Below are 16,239 nucleotides of genomic sequence, written 5' to 3' on the forward strand. Positions count from 1 at the left end.
TTAAATCATAAATTAAAAATTCCAAGATAGATAGCTTTTTATCTCCATGCATTCATAAACGTCGGTTTAAATTTAACAAATATAAACCACCATAAGTCATTAAAAATGTTTCTTATTAATAATCTATCTTGGAATATATATATATATATATATATATATATATATATATATATATATATAACTAACTTTAATTCAAGTAGACCACTTCATCAGACCAAAAAAAGAACAATATTGAAAAGAGAGTCAAGATTACATTCGTTTTTATAAGATATTCGGGTGTGGCCTACACTTTGGAAGAAAATGTGTGTATATTTTGTGAATATGAGCAATAGAGGTTTTGGAGAGAGGAGTGATGAAGGAAGGCATGTGGTCAAGCAGACGCGGCGGGGGTAATGGTAATATTTTTACTTGGACGTTGTTTACTGGCCTAAGTTTTCGCTTTGATCTGAATAATATTATATCCTCATCGCTGTTAACTTCCCTATCTTTAATTTTTATGGTTGCTTTTTTTTCTGACGTCGACTACATTATCCATCTATTTTATTGTTAAGTTCTACTTATTTATTTTATTATTGTATTCCTCACCTTTTCATCCTATACTCTGTTTTAAATATTTTTTTTAAATGATAAAATAAGAATGTGTGACAGTGTCAAAGTTCTCGCGCTTTAAAAGTGAGCCTTAAAAGCCAACCTACCGCTGGGTCCCCTTAAGTGGTCTATGAATTAAAACAAAAATTTTTTTTATTACATTTTCACCCCAAACAAGGCACATTGCCACTCAGGTGTAGGGGGCTACTATCAGGGTCAGCAACTACTGGGGCACTATGTAGGGATTTGGGTAGCAAGATGTCGGTTAACGTTGCACTTGAACTTCTGCATGTCAGTACAGTTAGGGAAGCAGGATCCTGGAATGGAATTCCAGAGCCTAGCGGTTCTGCGGAAGAAACTACTGGAGTAGAAAGATCTTTTACATCTAGGGATCTCTACTGTGTGGGGGTGGGATTTAGCTGCCTGTCGGGTTTGTCGAGGGTGTCTGCGTCGTGGGGGCACAAGTGTCTGCAGTTCGTCAGAGCATTCACCATTCACGGACGTAACCACTCATAGTCAATCTCACTGAAAATTCTTTCAGCATCTGTCTGGAATCCGGTGGCTTCTATGTCGTCCTGTCCCTGTCTATATAAAGATGCTTCAAAGGGCAGGACTTGGGATCTTTCCCTCAAATTTATTCCATTGAATATACCTCCATCAATGCCACTACAATCTATAACACGAATGACCCTTGGGCGCCCACTACCAGCCAGATACCACTGTCCTAGCATGTTTAGTGTTACTTTGTAGACACGTTTACATATGGGACCCACACGTTGTATGCAGTGTGCATCGTGAAGATCAGAAGACAAGTAATAACTCAATTCACTTTTTCCTGTAACGACATACATTTTCTAATTCCTCTGCCACGCGTGACTTCTTCTTACAGCTTTGACGTCACCCACCTTTCTAACGTGATCATCTTCTCTAACAGAAGGAACAGAAGACAAGTAATAACTCAATTCACTTTTTCTTGTAACAACCATTATTTCCTCATTTCTCTGCCACGCGTGACTTCTCTTTTTTTTATAGCATTTCTTTTTTTCGCTGTGACGTCATTTTGCACACGTCTCCAAATTTACATACACGCATCCACACTTCGTTACAACGTTGTTTCATAATAATTAGGTCAAAATCTTATTTTTGAATCACCAAAATTGAATCGCTATTCGGAATATATACGTATACTGCGCAGTGAAAATACCCAATCGCACACCTTAAAAGTTCTTAATAATTACAGAGTCGGTGTGGTCAGTCTTTCAAGGATCCACCTCCCGGATATCGACCACACAGGAACGGAAACTCTTTATCATTTTTACCACAGTGGAGTCACTGATAATAATGGCCTCCATGAAGTCGCCATTACACTGGATCCATATGCACACGCAGTTTTTTTAGAAGTGAAGCTGATTTCGCATAGGTTAACAAAAAATTTGTCTTAAGAGCGCTGTTGTGAATGCTAGCATCGCCTCAGTATTCACGCCGATACTCAACTCAACTGAAGAGGAAAACAGATTATCATGGCCTTCACTCGTATCCTCGGGTTGCACCCAGACCTTCATAAGTGGTGACTCATTTGTATAAAAACGTGTTAGGTGTAGTAAACGGTCAGTTTACAACAGTGTGGTATAGTTTGCGATAGTGGAGGGCAGTTTACAGTTGGGGGTAGTTGATGACAGGTTGCGGCTTGGATCAGATCGAGAGAGCTTTAGGAGAGCGAAATGAAGTGACGTCAACCTGTAGCGTTGTCTGGCAACCAACACGTTGTAGTTTTCAGTCGCAAAACAGACAAAGAATGGAAAAGAACTTTAACTTGCTTTTTTTTTTCTTTTTTTTTTGTAACGACATTTATTTCCTCATTGTTACGGCCGTGGCGTCACTCACGTGATCTTGAACGTAATTTCGTTCAGTGCTCCACGTCTTTTCCGCGATCGTCCTCTTTGTCCTTTTTATAGTCATTTTTTTTTCTTTAACAGTGACTTAATGCCGCATGCATTTGAATACAGCCGTCCGCGCTTTGTTAGAAACCAGCTGCATAGAGTTCCCGATAGGAGACTACGATGTGGATGCTAGAGTTTAGGAGGTTGATTTTGTTATACGAACACACATACGCGCGCGCACACACACACACACGCACACACATACGCATAAACACATACACGCACACACGCATACACACACGCACAAACACACGAGCGATTGCACACACGCACTTCTCTACACACCATTATAAAACCAATTTCAACAAATTAGTAAACGCGAAACTTACCGATTCTTACAAGAATTCTATTAAAATCTATCTGGTTTGCTTTCTTTCTTCTTTCATTATTCGTTTCGTATACGCAAAAATGAATGAGATTTTTGCAATGGAGTTGATATAAACGAAGAATCAGTCATCGTTCCCGATGAAAAACGACCACCCACGCCAGTCGTAGTAGCGTCGATTTGTGTGCCATTTTAATTGTTATTCCAAACAGATGGTTGTACACACACACACACACACACACACACACACACACACACACACACACACACATCCGAACCACCAAATTCTTAAGATTCATTAAGTTAACCAATCCCTGACACTTATGGCTCAATCCAATCAGCTGCATTTAGTGTATTAAGTCAGTTAATCCGGCAATTAGCTAGCCACTCAGTTTAAGTCGGTTTCCGTTGTAAGCTTACACTCTATCCCGGTAACCAGTGTTCGTTAAAGGCAGTATAGGTTAAAGGTCCTGTTTGTTAAAGATCCTGTTTTTTTAGGCAGTATTCGTTAAAAGACTTGCTTGTTGAAAACGCTGTTTGTTAAAATTTCTCTTGTGTTCGTTAAACGTTAAATGTTAATGTTTGTTGAAGGCGGTGTTGGTGTTCGTTAAAAATCCTGCTCGTTAAAGTTATTGTTTGTCTAGGTCAATGTGTTACTGGAAGTGCTGGTTAAACGTCCTGTTTGTTGAAAGCAGTGTTCGTTCAAGGTCTTGTTCGTTGAAAGCAACGTTAACTGAAGGTGGTTTTCGTTGAAAGCACTATTTGCTTTCGTTCGTTAAACGTCTTCATCGAAGGTCCTGTTTATTGGAAGCCCTGTTCATTGAAAGTCCTGTTTATTGGAAGCACTGTTCATTGAAGGTCCTGTTTATTGGAAGCACTGTTCATTGAAGGTCCTGTTTATTGGAAGCACTGTTCATTGAAGGTCCTGTTTATTGGAAGCCCTGTTCATTGAAGGTCCTGTTTATTGGAAGCCCTGTTCATTGAAGGTCCTGTTTATTGAAAGCCCTGTTCATTGAAGGTCCTGTTTATTGGAAGCCCTGTTCATTGAAGGTCCTGTTTATTGGAAGCCCTGTTCATTGAAGGTCCTGTTTATTGGAAGCCCCGTTCATTGAAGGTCCTGTTTATTGGAAGCCCTGTTCATTGAAGGTCCTGTTTATTGGAAGCCCTGTTCATTGAAGGTTATGTTTATTGGAAGCCCTGTTCATTGAAGGTCCTGTTTATTGGAAGCCCTGTTCATTGAAGGTCCTGTTCCTATTATTTCATTTTTTCTTGTTTGTTTACGATTTATCGACTATTAACTATATTCACGTTGACGCACCGATTCCCGTCAGATAACCGAAGTTAAGCAACGTTGAACCTGGTCAATACTAAAATGGGTGACATTTGGGAATTTCAGGAGCTGTGTGTGGTTTCCGCTTATTTCGGCATTGTTTCCAGTCAGTCTCGGGGCTCTCTTTGCCACTGGACCCAAGCAGTGTCGATTCATGAGAGGTGTGGTTGGAGATTGCGTAATCCTTGCCTCACAATTACATGTGCACCTACCCTTACAGTTCATTATCTTTTAAGACTGAACGGAGGCATCAAACTATACTGAACTTTTACCCTTTTCTTGCGTGTGTCTGTTTTTCATGTTTTTTTTTTATTCCGATCCAAATGCCGAGAAGGCTGTTACTAATTCTGCAGTTTAAAAAAAAAGCGAAAAACTTTTATCTACAAAAGAACTACCTACCAAAAAAAAAAAAAAAAAAAGGAACCTCTAATCATTAACAACCAACCGCATGCCATTCTACATCTTTGTAACTTCCGTCTTTCAGGCCAAACAAAAAACACGCGCTTCCTGGCATTCCGGAATGCAACAGGTTGCCGAACGCAAACGTGTGCAGCAGGAAGAAATACCTTCCACAATATGAAATCAAATTGACAAACTTATATTTCTGAGTTTTTATCCAGATAAATAAGATGTACATCTAATAATAAGAAATATTAAAAACGCTTAAGGCTCTCTCATAACAGATAGCGTACGAAGAAAAATACGGTTAACCTCTTCTAGAGGTTGAAGGTTCAATCCTCCGTGCGGGCGATACTAAGAATATAGCTGCAAATTACTTTTACCCGGTCATGGCTGACGGGAGGAGAACATACTACCCCCGTGGATTAAATGAAGTGCTTGAAATTCTGTATAAATTCCCGAGTTCGACAGAAAGATTCCCGACCTGAAGATGAGAACAGTGGTCTGTATAATCGATATAATACGAAATTGACAAACGTTTCAGAAAATAAAGAAGCTTTAATCCATTTTTTTTTTTAATTAGAAAGAAAGCACGATTGAAATTCGACCTGGTTTCATTTGTTGGCGTCTTTTATACGACAGAGGCACGCAAAAAAAAAATCAATGTTTTTTTTTTTCTTTTCACGTAAAACAGTTGGATTACCGATTCTGGGAGAGTTCCATCATCAAAAAAAAAAAAAAAAAAAAAAAAAATTTCGTCCACAGGTGGGGCAGAAGTTTTGCTCATTACCAGAGATCGTTTTTCATTTTTTTTTTCTGCTTTGGCTGTATTTTTTATTTTTGCTATTTTTTTTTATTGTTTACATTTGTTTGTTGTTTGTTCTTCTGATTTTTGCTGTTTGTTCAATTTTTTTTTTTACATTTTTTTTTTTGCTTCTGATTTTTTCAGTTTTGTCTCTATTGCACTATACATTGCGGATTTTGTTCCGTTTTTCCGTTTGTTGGTATTTTTGCTGCCATTTTTGCTGCCATTTTTGCTATATTTTCTGTTTCTCATAAGATTTTTTTTCCGTTTTTTCTGTGTATTTTTTTTTTGTTTTTCTGTATTTTGCATTAAGGAATACTTTTTCATTATTTGTTTTTGCTGGTTTTGCAAAGTATAATTACATTTTTATTGAAGTTTTGCTGCTTTTTTACTGATTTTTTCAATTAAAAAAAAATATTTTACAATTTATATTAACAACCTGATTTTTTGCTGATTTCTGCTGTATTTTATTGATTTTAATCCTTTTTCCACTAATTTTTGCTGAATTTTTTTTTTTTGGCTTCTTTTGTGTATTTTGTTGTCTTTTACATTTTTTTGCTGTTTTCGGTTATATTTTATTATTTTAAATGTTTTTTTCTGTTGATTTTTGCTGAAAAGTTTTTTTTATTCTTTTTTGTGTTTTGCTGTTTTTTCAAACACTTTTTTTTGCTGTTTTCTGCTATATTTTATTTTTTTTTAATGCTTTTTCTCCTGATTTTTGCTTCTTTAGTGTATTTTTCTGTCTTTTAAAATTTCTTGCTGTTTTTTTCTTTCTTTTTATTTCTAGTTTTTGTATTTTTGCTGGTTTTTAATATCTTTTACATTTTGTCTAATTAAAATTAATTTTCTTTTTATAATGTTTTATTTTTGCTCCTTTAACGAAATATCAGTGTTTTTGCGTTTATTAAATCCGACATAGTAGACGATTCATTTGCCTATTTTTAATGGCAAAGGTATTTGGAAAGGGCAGTGAAAGAAAAAGTTATTTATTCCCCTCTCCTCACAAATAATGAATTCCTCTGATTGAAATATCGGCACTTCTGTAAGAGAGGACCACGGAACGAGTTATTGGCCTCTGTTTTTTTTTTTTTAATAAGAAGCGACCTCTATCGGCTGTTGTGAACCGCAAATATAAACAAATGTCTCCGAAAACACAAGAAATATATAATAACGCAACAAGTAACACAAAAACATAATAATTAAAACATTTATTCTATGAAAAAAATGTGTCAAAATGTAATTTTAATGTTTTAATATTTCTTTTCAATGAGTGATTTATAATTGAAAATAAAATGATAAATATGCCCAAAACTTGAAACATTTATAGATTTTTTAAAAATTATTTGTATTTTTTTCACAGTAGGATTGTATAAAAATATATCAGAATGTAATTTTAGTTTGACAATGTAGCAAAATATAATTTTAAACTATAAAAATATATCGACATTTACTTTCAATTTATATATATATATATATATATATATATATATATATACATATATAAATGTATATATATACATACATATATATATATGTATATATATGTGTGTGTATATATATATGTATATATATATATATATATATATATATATATATATATAGTAAGTTATAAAATATATATGGCGATTAAGCTACACTGAATATTCCACGTTTCATCCACTCTAGGACTCTTCAGGCTTATGCACGAATTTTGTGGTTGTTTGTCGTTTTTATATACGCATCTTTTATTCAATAGAAGATGCGTATATAAAAACGACAAACAACCACAAAATTCGCGCATAACGCTGAAGAGTCCTAGAGTGCACGAAACGCGGAATATTCAGTGTAGCTTAATCGCCATATATATTTTATAACTTACTAACTAGCTCTACCTACCAAAACTTTTGAAGTAAATACTTAAAGTTTATGCATAAATTTATACTTTCGTATATTAATTTTATGTGAGTAAATTAAGTAGTTATATATATATATATATATATATATATATATATATATATATATATATATATATATATATATATATATATATAAGTGAATTCAGTTTACAAAAAAATGGCTACACATAAGCATACATGTTTCAGCGAAAACCCAGTACGGGAATCGCTTCGTCAGGCCAAGGACATCTCTTATATATATATATATATATGTACATGTATACTTATGTGTAGCCATTTGTTTGTAAACTGAATTAACTTATTTTGGCTCTGTCTAAACATTGAGCACTCTTTTGGTGGACACACTTAAAAATAATTACTACTAATACAATATATATATATATATATATATATATATTAAGTAATGTGATTTATAATTTAAAAGTTTTAAAATTTTTAAAATTTAAAAATCAAAATTTAATTAAATTAAAAATCAGTTTCATAAGAAGGAACAACAACAAAGTCAATTATCTGTACGATCGTTTCGGAAATCCGTGCTTTTTATTTGTGGTATACATGAAGTCACGTAGAATAATTATACATAGATTTTTGGTAAGCACGGTCTCCTCATCAGCAAATTTAGGAGGATTTCTATTGAATTGAAAAGACACCAAAAATAAACCTAGCATTAAAAGTAAGGCAGATGAATCTGAAAAATTGAAGTAAAAGGTTTGGATATAAAATTTATAAGAAAATTAATAAGGAAATTGGTATAGGTTAGAGATAGAAATGAGTAGAAAAAATATATATATTTTTGAATTTACATAATAAATTTGATTTAAAAATATATATATATATATATAATTACCTTTTGGTTTTCCTTTTTTTGAAATCAGGAACTGTATTTAAAGTAGTCATTTAGATGTTTGCTATAGCTTTTTATTTTATTGAATGATGAATTTTAAAAGGGCGACGCTCGTGCAGTAAATTGTTTCCGTTAGCGTATTTTGATTTAGAGACGCTACAGTTAATATCTATAGAGAGAGAGTTTTTTTTTTTTTTTTTTTTTTTTTTTTTTTTTGCAAGTTTTTAAGGGGAGATAATTGTCATGGCTTTATTTATTATTTGATTTACGAGTCTAAGGGCGGTAATTGGTTTAACTTAATTTATTAAAAAAAAAAAAAAAAAAAAAAATATTTTTACTAATGAGTAATTTTTAATGATTTAAGGTGGTTTATATTTATTAAATTTAAACCAACGTTTATGATTAATCACAATCAATCAAACCACCCTAAATCAATATTAAAATCAATAGTTCCCAATATCGCTCTAAGAATTTCTAGACTGTCTTCTACTAAATCAATATTTACCAAAAATGAAAAATACTATAATGAAGCCCTTAAAAACTCTGGATATAATTCACAAATTAAATTCATAAATGAAAATGATAGAAACATAAACTGCATTAAAAATAAACCTATTAAGAGCGTAATAACATATAATATGGCAATGTCTTCCCGTATACGAGTTAAGAAAAATAACCAGGAGACAAAAAAAGATAAAACCAAACTACAAATATTAGATAATAATATAAATAAACAACAAACTAAAACCCGCAAACGTAAGAATAGACACAAGGAGATCCTATGGTTCAACCCCCCGTATTCCAAAAACCTAGAAACAAACATAGCTAGAGAATTTTTTAAAATATTAGATAAGAACTTTAAAGCCCCCCATAGATATAATAAGATTTTCAATAAGAACACAATTAAAGTCTCTTACTCTACTATGCCTAACCTTCATCAGAAAATAATTAGCTCTAATAATAATAAAATTAATAAACTACAAAATGCAACTATACAAAATACATCGGACTGTAACTGTAGAAGAAAAAATAAATGTCCCCTACAAGGCTCATGTAAAATTAAAAATGTTATCTATAGCTGCACAGTATCAAAAACTCAAAATATACAAGAACCTATCAACAGCCATAACTCAACTACCGAATTAAATAATAACACCAACTTAAATCAATCTACCGATCAATTATTAACCAACCCACCACATTATAATCCAACAATAGACCTAACGGAAAATAATCATAATAATCAAGAGGTAATATATATTGGTTCCACATCTGGCCCAATAAAACATAGAATTTCAACGCACAAACATTCTTTTAAAAATAACTCTCTATCAAACCAAACTACTCTATCCAACTATATTTGGCAACTAAAAAATAGCAATATTTCTTTCAACTTAAAATGGCAAATAATTGAGACTTGCAAATCATATAAACCAGGAGATAAATTTTGTACATTATGTACAAAAGAAACCGTAAAAATTTTAAAATATGAAGATATAAAAAGCACAACCAAACTAGTAAATTCAAGACACGAGCTTCTATCGTGTAATCATAAACGTTGGTTTAAATTTAATAAATATAAACCACCTTAAATCATTAAAAATTACTCATTAGTAAAAATAGATTTTTTTTTTTTTTTTTTTTAATAAATTAAGTTAAACCAATTACCGCCCTTAGACTCGTAAATCAAATAATAAATAAAGCCATGACAATTATCTCCCCTTAAAAACTTGCAAAAAAAAAAAAAAAAAAAAAAAAAAAAAAAAAAAACTCTCTCTCTATAGATATTAACTGTAGCGTCTCTAAATCAAAATACGCTAACGGAAACAATTTACTGCACGAGCGTCGCCCTTTTAAAATTCATCATTCAATAAAATAAAAAGCTATAGCAAACATCTAAATGACTACTTTAAATACAGTTCCTGATTTCAAAAAAAGGAAAACCAAAAGGTAATTATATATATATATATATTTTTAAATCAAATTTATTATGTAAATTCAAAAATATATATATTTTTTCTACTCATTTCTATCTCTAACCTATACCAATTTCCTTATTAATTTTCTTATAAATTTTATATCCAAACCTTTTACTTCAATTTTTCAGATTCATCTGCCTTACTTTTAATGCTAGGTTTATTTTTGGTGTCTTTTCAATTCAATAGAAATCCTCCTAAATTTGCTGATGAGGAGACCGTGCTTACCAAAAAAACTATGTATAATTATTCTACGTGACTTCATGTATACCACAAATAAAAAGCACGGATTTCCGAAACGATCGTACAGATAATTGACTTTGTTGTTGTTCCTTCTTATGAAACTGATTTTTAATTTAATTAAATTTTGATTTTTAAATTTTAAAAATTTTAAAACTTTTAAATTATAAATCACATTACTTAATATTGAATTAGCTCTAGGACATTTAACTATCGAGCTTATTATATATCTAAATTACAACGAGCATTTCCTGTATTTTAATTAAACTAGTAATTTCACTATTACATTAAAATACACTTAGCTCTTTAGACTATTATTCTAATCTCCTTTAAATATATATATATATATATATATATATATATATATATATATATATATATATATATATATATATATCTTCAACGAGTGATTTTCATTGAAACCTTGTTGGAATATAGTGTTTATTACAGTGTTTCTATAGTGTTCGTATAGTGTTTATTACAGTTACCAGAAAAATATGAGTTATCGACCCTGTTCTTTGGTTGACAACGACCTCTGTCGGCCATTCTCGAAACTAAAATACACATATTCGCATCGTCATCCTCTCATACAGAAGTGACGAAATATCTACCAAAATCAGATAATTTACAAATTTTAATAAAATTTTCCGCTTGTGTTAATATAAAATATATACTTCCCTTTGATTGTGTCTGAAACGGACATCGTTTTTGACCTTTTCAAAAACAAAATTATAAATTACATTTATTCATGTCAGACGGAACGATAACAATCAACCCTTGTGAATTCAATAAAAGGTTTAGCTCAAAATTCCGTATAGGTTTCTATAGGTCAGGGGCCTCCAAACTACGGTCCGCGGGCCAGATCCGGCTAGTTAAAATCTTTAATTCAGCCCGTCAAGCGCTAATGGAAAAAATTAAAATATTAAGAAAAAGTTTTTAGAAATCTAAATGTGTAAAACTAGTGTGATGGTTTTTTTCTTTTTTGTTCCTAAAATGATTACAAGAATGAGGTTTTGGAGAACAAGTTTCACTGAAAAGCAAACGTAATGAGGCTAGCAGTATAAAATACGTCCAGGTCATATATATATATATATATATATATATATATATATATATATATATATATATGTGTGTGTGTGTGTATATGTATATATATATATGTATATATATGTGTATATATATATATACATATATATATATATATATTCTTCATTACAAGAAAATGAATTACAAAACATTTCGTGTTCGGGTAGTTATGCTTTTTTTTCTTAAAAAAAAAGGATGAAAAAGGGAAGGAACTGCTGCTAAAATTTTCCAAGAGATTTGTGAAATGTATGGTGACAATGTGGAATGTATGGTGACAATGTGAAATGTATGGTGACAATGTGAAATGTATGGTGACAATGTGAAATGTATGCTGAGAATGTGAAATGTATGGTGACAATGTGAAATGTATGCTGACAATGTGAAATGTATGCTGACAATGTGAAATGTATGGTGACAATGCTATAACAAAAACCAGCTGTTCGGATTTGGCTAGCAAAATTCAAAACGGAACACATCAGTCTTTAAACTGACACTCGTAGTGGGTGACACTAAAAAATTGATATTGATGTATTGGAGACATAAACTGAAGACATTGCAACTGTCACAACAATAGCATATGCCCAAGAGTTGAAAATTTACAAAAAAAAGTTAATAAAGCATGTTAAAAACACTTTGAAATGAGTTAAAAACATATTTAATCTGAAAAGGAATCACTAGATAAGTGGATAGTCCTTAATCCGCGGAGTTTCGAAGAAATACTTTCCTTCTCATCAGAGGGTAGGAATTAGCAAAATGCGGGATCGGATTTTGCATGCAAAGTGTGTGTGTGTGTGTGTGCATATATATATTTATATATGTGTGTGTGTGTATATGCATATGTGTGTATATATATATATTATATATATGTGTGTATATATATATTTATATATATTTGTATATATATATGTGTGTATATATATATGTATATATATATTTATATATATGTGCGTATATATATATAATGTGTGTATATATATATGTGTGTATATACATATACATATATATATATATATATATATATATATGATATATGTATATATATACACGTATATGTATTATATATATATGCATACATATATGTGTATATGAACGAAGGGAATAACACTACAAAAAATGTTGGTTGAAAAACAAAGAATACGAACGCTTACGTCCTTATTCCATGGAGTTTTTATATGTTGTATTCCTTGTTTTTGAACAATAAATTTGCGTAAATGCTAATCTGCATGACTAAATTCTCATATATTTACTATCTACCTCGAATGTTGAACATTTTTTACAAGATATCATTAAATATAAATATTGATTTAAATATTACTATTATCACTTTGAACGCACACATATAATTTTTAACAACACAAAGTTCCCTTAAGAGCTCAATAGTTCAGAATTGGAACTATAAGTACTTATATATTTAAAAATATATGTACTTATAGACATATATTATTATAATTATTCTTTATACCAACAGACATTAATGTTTCATCATCGGGGTGGGGATGAAAATTCCTGAAATTCGAACCTAGTCACGTAACCACTTTTTCCTTATTTGCTAAGTTCTACCCCAGGGACACCAAACAATTACAACGCGAATCAAGGGAATTGCGAACTATTAAACGCCAAATTTGAGCGAATACTTTTGGCAGTCTGGAGTGTTTGCACAAGCGGAAGTCGTAATATATATATATATATATATATATATATATATATATATATATATATACATGCATGCATATATTTACATACATATATATGCGCACATATATTTACATATATACGTACATACATACATACATACATACATACATATACATACATATATATATGCATACATACATGCATACATACATATATGTATATATATACATGTATATCTGCGTACATATATATATAAATATATATATATATACATACATATATATATATGCATACATATATATGCATATATATATACACATGTATATTTACATATAAATATTTTAACAACATAAAATTCACACACACGTATATATATATATATATATGTATATATATAAAATGAATGTTCATGTGCAGTTGAAGTCATATCAATTGGTTTACAAGTACTTTCATGTATTATACTCCGACGAACTCGTAGTACATTAATAATTCCAACTTACTTGAACAGCAACAAAATCCCACCCCTTTCATTTTAGAGATTCCCAGATGTTGGAAAACATTTTACTCTAATAGTTTATTCCCTCCGACTGATTTTGGAATTATCTTCCTGGTTCCTGTTTCTTTGGCTGTATTAACACACAGAAATTTGTATGTAATTTGAACAGACATCACGCCTATCAACCTCCTCCTTAGTGTGTCCCTGTAGGCATGGTCCATAATTAACGGTAGACCCTTATGTACTAGTGGCAATGCGTCCGTTTTTTTTTTTTCATTTTCAGTGAATATGAGTAAAAATCTATCTATCTGTCTTTCTATCTATCTATCTATCTGTCTTTCTATCTATCTATCTATCTATCTATCTATCGGTCTTTCTATCTATCTATCTATCTATCTATCTATCTATCTATCTATCTGTCTTTCTATCTATCTATCTATCTATCTATCTATCTGTCTTTCTATCTATCTATCTATCTATCTATCTATCTGTCTTTCTATCTATCTATCTATCTATCTATCTATCTGTCTTTCTATCTATCTATCTATCTATCTATCTATCTATCTATCTATCTATCTATCTGTCTTTCTATCTATCTATCTGTCTTTCTATCTATCTATCTATCTATCTATCTATCTATCTATCTATCTATCTGTCTGTCTTTCTATCTATCTATCTGTCTTTCTATCTATCTATCTATCCGTCTTTCTATCTATCTATCTATCTATCTATCTATCTATCTATCTATCTATCTATCTATCTATCTATCTATCTATCTATCTATCTATTGGTCAATTGTTAAGAAATTTTGAACGAATGTATTTTATGTGCCTGGCAGTGTTCTTAGATAAATATTGTATCGAAATGTCTTCGTTAACTATCGATAATCGATAATCGATAATCGATAATCGAAATAATCCGATGAAAGACAGAACAGACGATTTTGGCCAAAGTTAACATCTTACACTATGCATTACAAGTGCATTTGAAAAGTTTTATTACCAAAGAAGCCGAAAGGCCCGATATATAAAAAATCAAACTCAGCTCTAGGTTCTTTGATATGACAGGGGCACGTTCGAAATAAACGTTTCTGCTTAGAGCACAACTGAGCCATTTCAAACTTTAATTCAGGTCGTTATATATAAAATTTAATTTGATAAAATCAACAATATGTTCTCTACAGTGCAATGTAAACTACAATGCGTGGTGGACTAAGTCACTCCAGGGAAGCACGTGAAACTACCTTCCGATGTACCGTGAAGGGTCCCCGACTAGAGTAGATAATCAATCGATTTGATTGTAAAAAATGAGCGATTTCACCGATTTCGATGACAATAAATATATGGGGTGTGATCATCATTCAATCCCGGGCAACGTTGGGTCTCTCTGCTAGTAAATTACTAAATAAATAAATAAATAAATAAATAATGTGTTTATGTATACACTTGATAAAAATGTCGGCATGTATATACATTGACATTGACAGCTGACGTAAATATAAGGACATGTTGGCGTAATGTTATGGTTATTTATATAAACACACAATCACACATCTTTGACGTATGACGTATGTACGTACCGTGTACGGTACACCCAATCATCCGCGCATGAACGTTTGGCGTAAACTCGCGAACACGCGCATGCACATACGCGCACGCACACACGCACACACACATATACACGAACGCAAATGTACACGTACGGATTTGACGCAGAGTTGTGTGTGAATGTATATTTAACGTAAAGTTGACGTTACCTTGTAACTTGAGGAAGAAAAGGGAAGGACAAACGGACCACCGGTTGCAGCGCTATTTCTTCTGTTGTTGGTCGTACTGTTCCCGTTGCTACCCGGCGTCGGAGAGGAGGGTGGCCGGCGTGATATAGGGGGGTTGTGTAGCTGTGATGGAGGTGAGAGTAGAGCGGGCCTTTCTTCCTATTCTTTATTGTCTCTGTCTTCAAGTTATGTAATCGACTTGTTGGTACGCCGAGAGGAAATAAAAAACGCAAAAAAAAAGAAGAGAGAAAAAAATAAAATAAAAACTCGAATCGTCAGCGGTAATAATCGACGAACGCGGAAACTTCGTCCAGGGTAGGTATTCGCATTTAGCAGAAACGAATACAGAAAACAGTGCAGTAGTGGAGATGGGCAGGGGAATGCTATGTTTAAATTAACTTTTTAAGCTAGAGAATAAATAAATAAAGAAAAAGTAAGTCGGAACTGGAGACGTAAGGTGCGAGATTGATTTCGTTGAGGAAGATGAGATTGACTGGACACTTGTTTACTCTCTATTTTTACAGCGAAGAGTTGCTTAGAAGTTGTTGCTGGTAGGCTAAACTTAGAAGCTATTGGTTCTGTTTAGTAAACCATATCTATCTATCTATCTATCTATCTATCTATTTATCTATCTCTATATCTATCTATCTATCTATATATATATATATATATATAGATATATATATCTCTCTCTATATATATAGATAGATAGATAGATATATATATGACTACTTCATTTACACACATAAAATTAATATACGAAAGTATAGATTTATGCGTAAACTTTAAGTATTTACTTCAAAAGTGCTCAATACGTAGGTAGAGCTAGTTAGTAAGTTATAAAATATATATGGCGATTAAGCTACACTGAATATTCCTCGTTTCATCCACGCTAGGATTCATCAG

The 16,239-nt window shown here is 31.8% G+C and overlaps 1 protein-coding gene across 1 annotated transcript in view; it reads right to left on the reverse strand.

The window, feature by feature from the left end:
* LOC145263214 (dual specificity protein phosphatase 14-like) overlaps positions 1 to 15,554 on the reverse strand; it is a 106,988-nt gene extending 91,434 nt beyond the window's left edge. Inside the window, exon 1 of the mRNA XM_080120299.1 lies at positions 15,316 to 15,554. The gene's annotated coding sequence lies outside the window, so the exon portion shown is untranslated. The remainder of the gene's footprint in view (positions 1 to 15,315) is intronic.
* Between the last annotated feature and the right edge of the window lie 685 nt (positions 15,555 to 16,239).

This window comes from Euprymna scolopes, chromosome 38 (genome assembly GCF_053919585.1).
Source record: "Euprymna scolopes isolate OS-2025 chromosome 38, ASM5391958v1, whole genome shotgun sequence".
NCBI lineage: Eukaryota > Metazoa > Mollusca > Cephalopoda > Sepiida > Sepiolidae > Euprymna > Euprymna scolopes.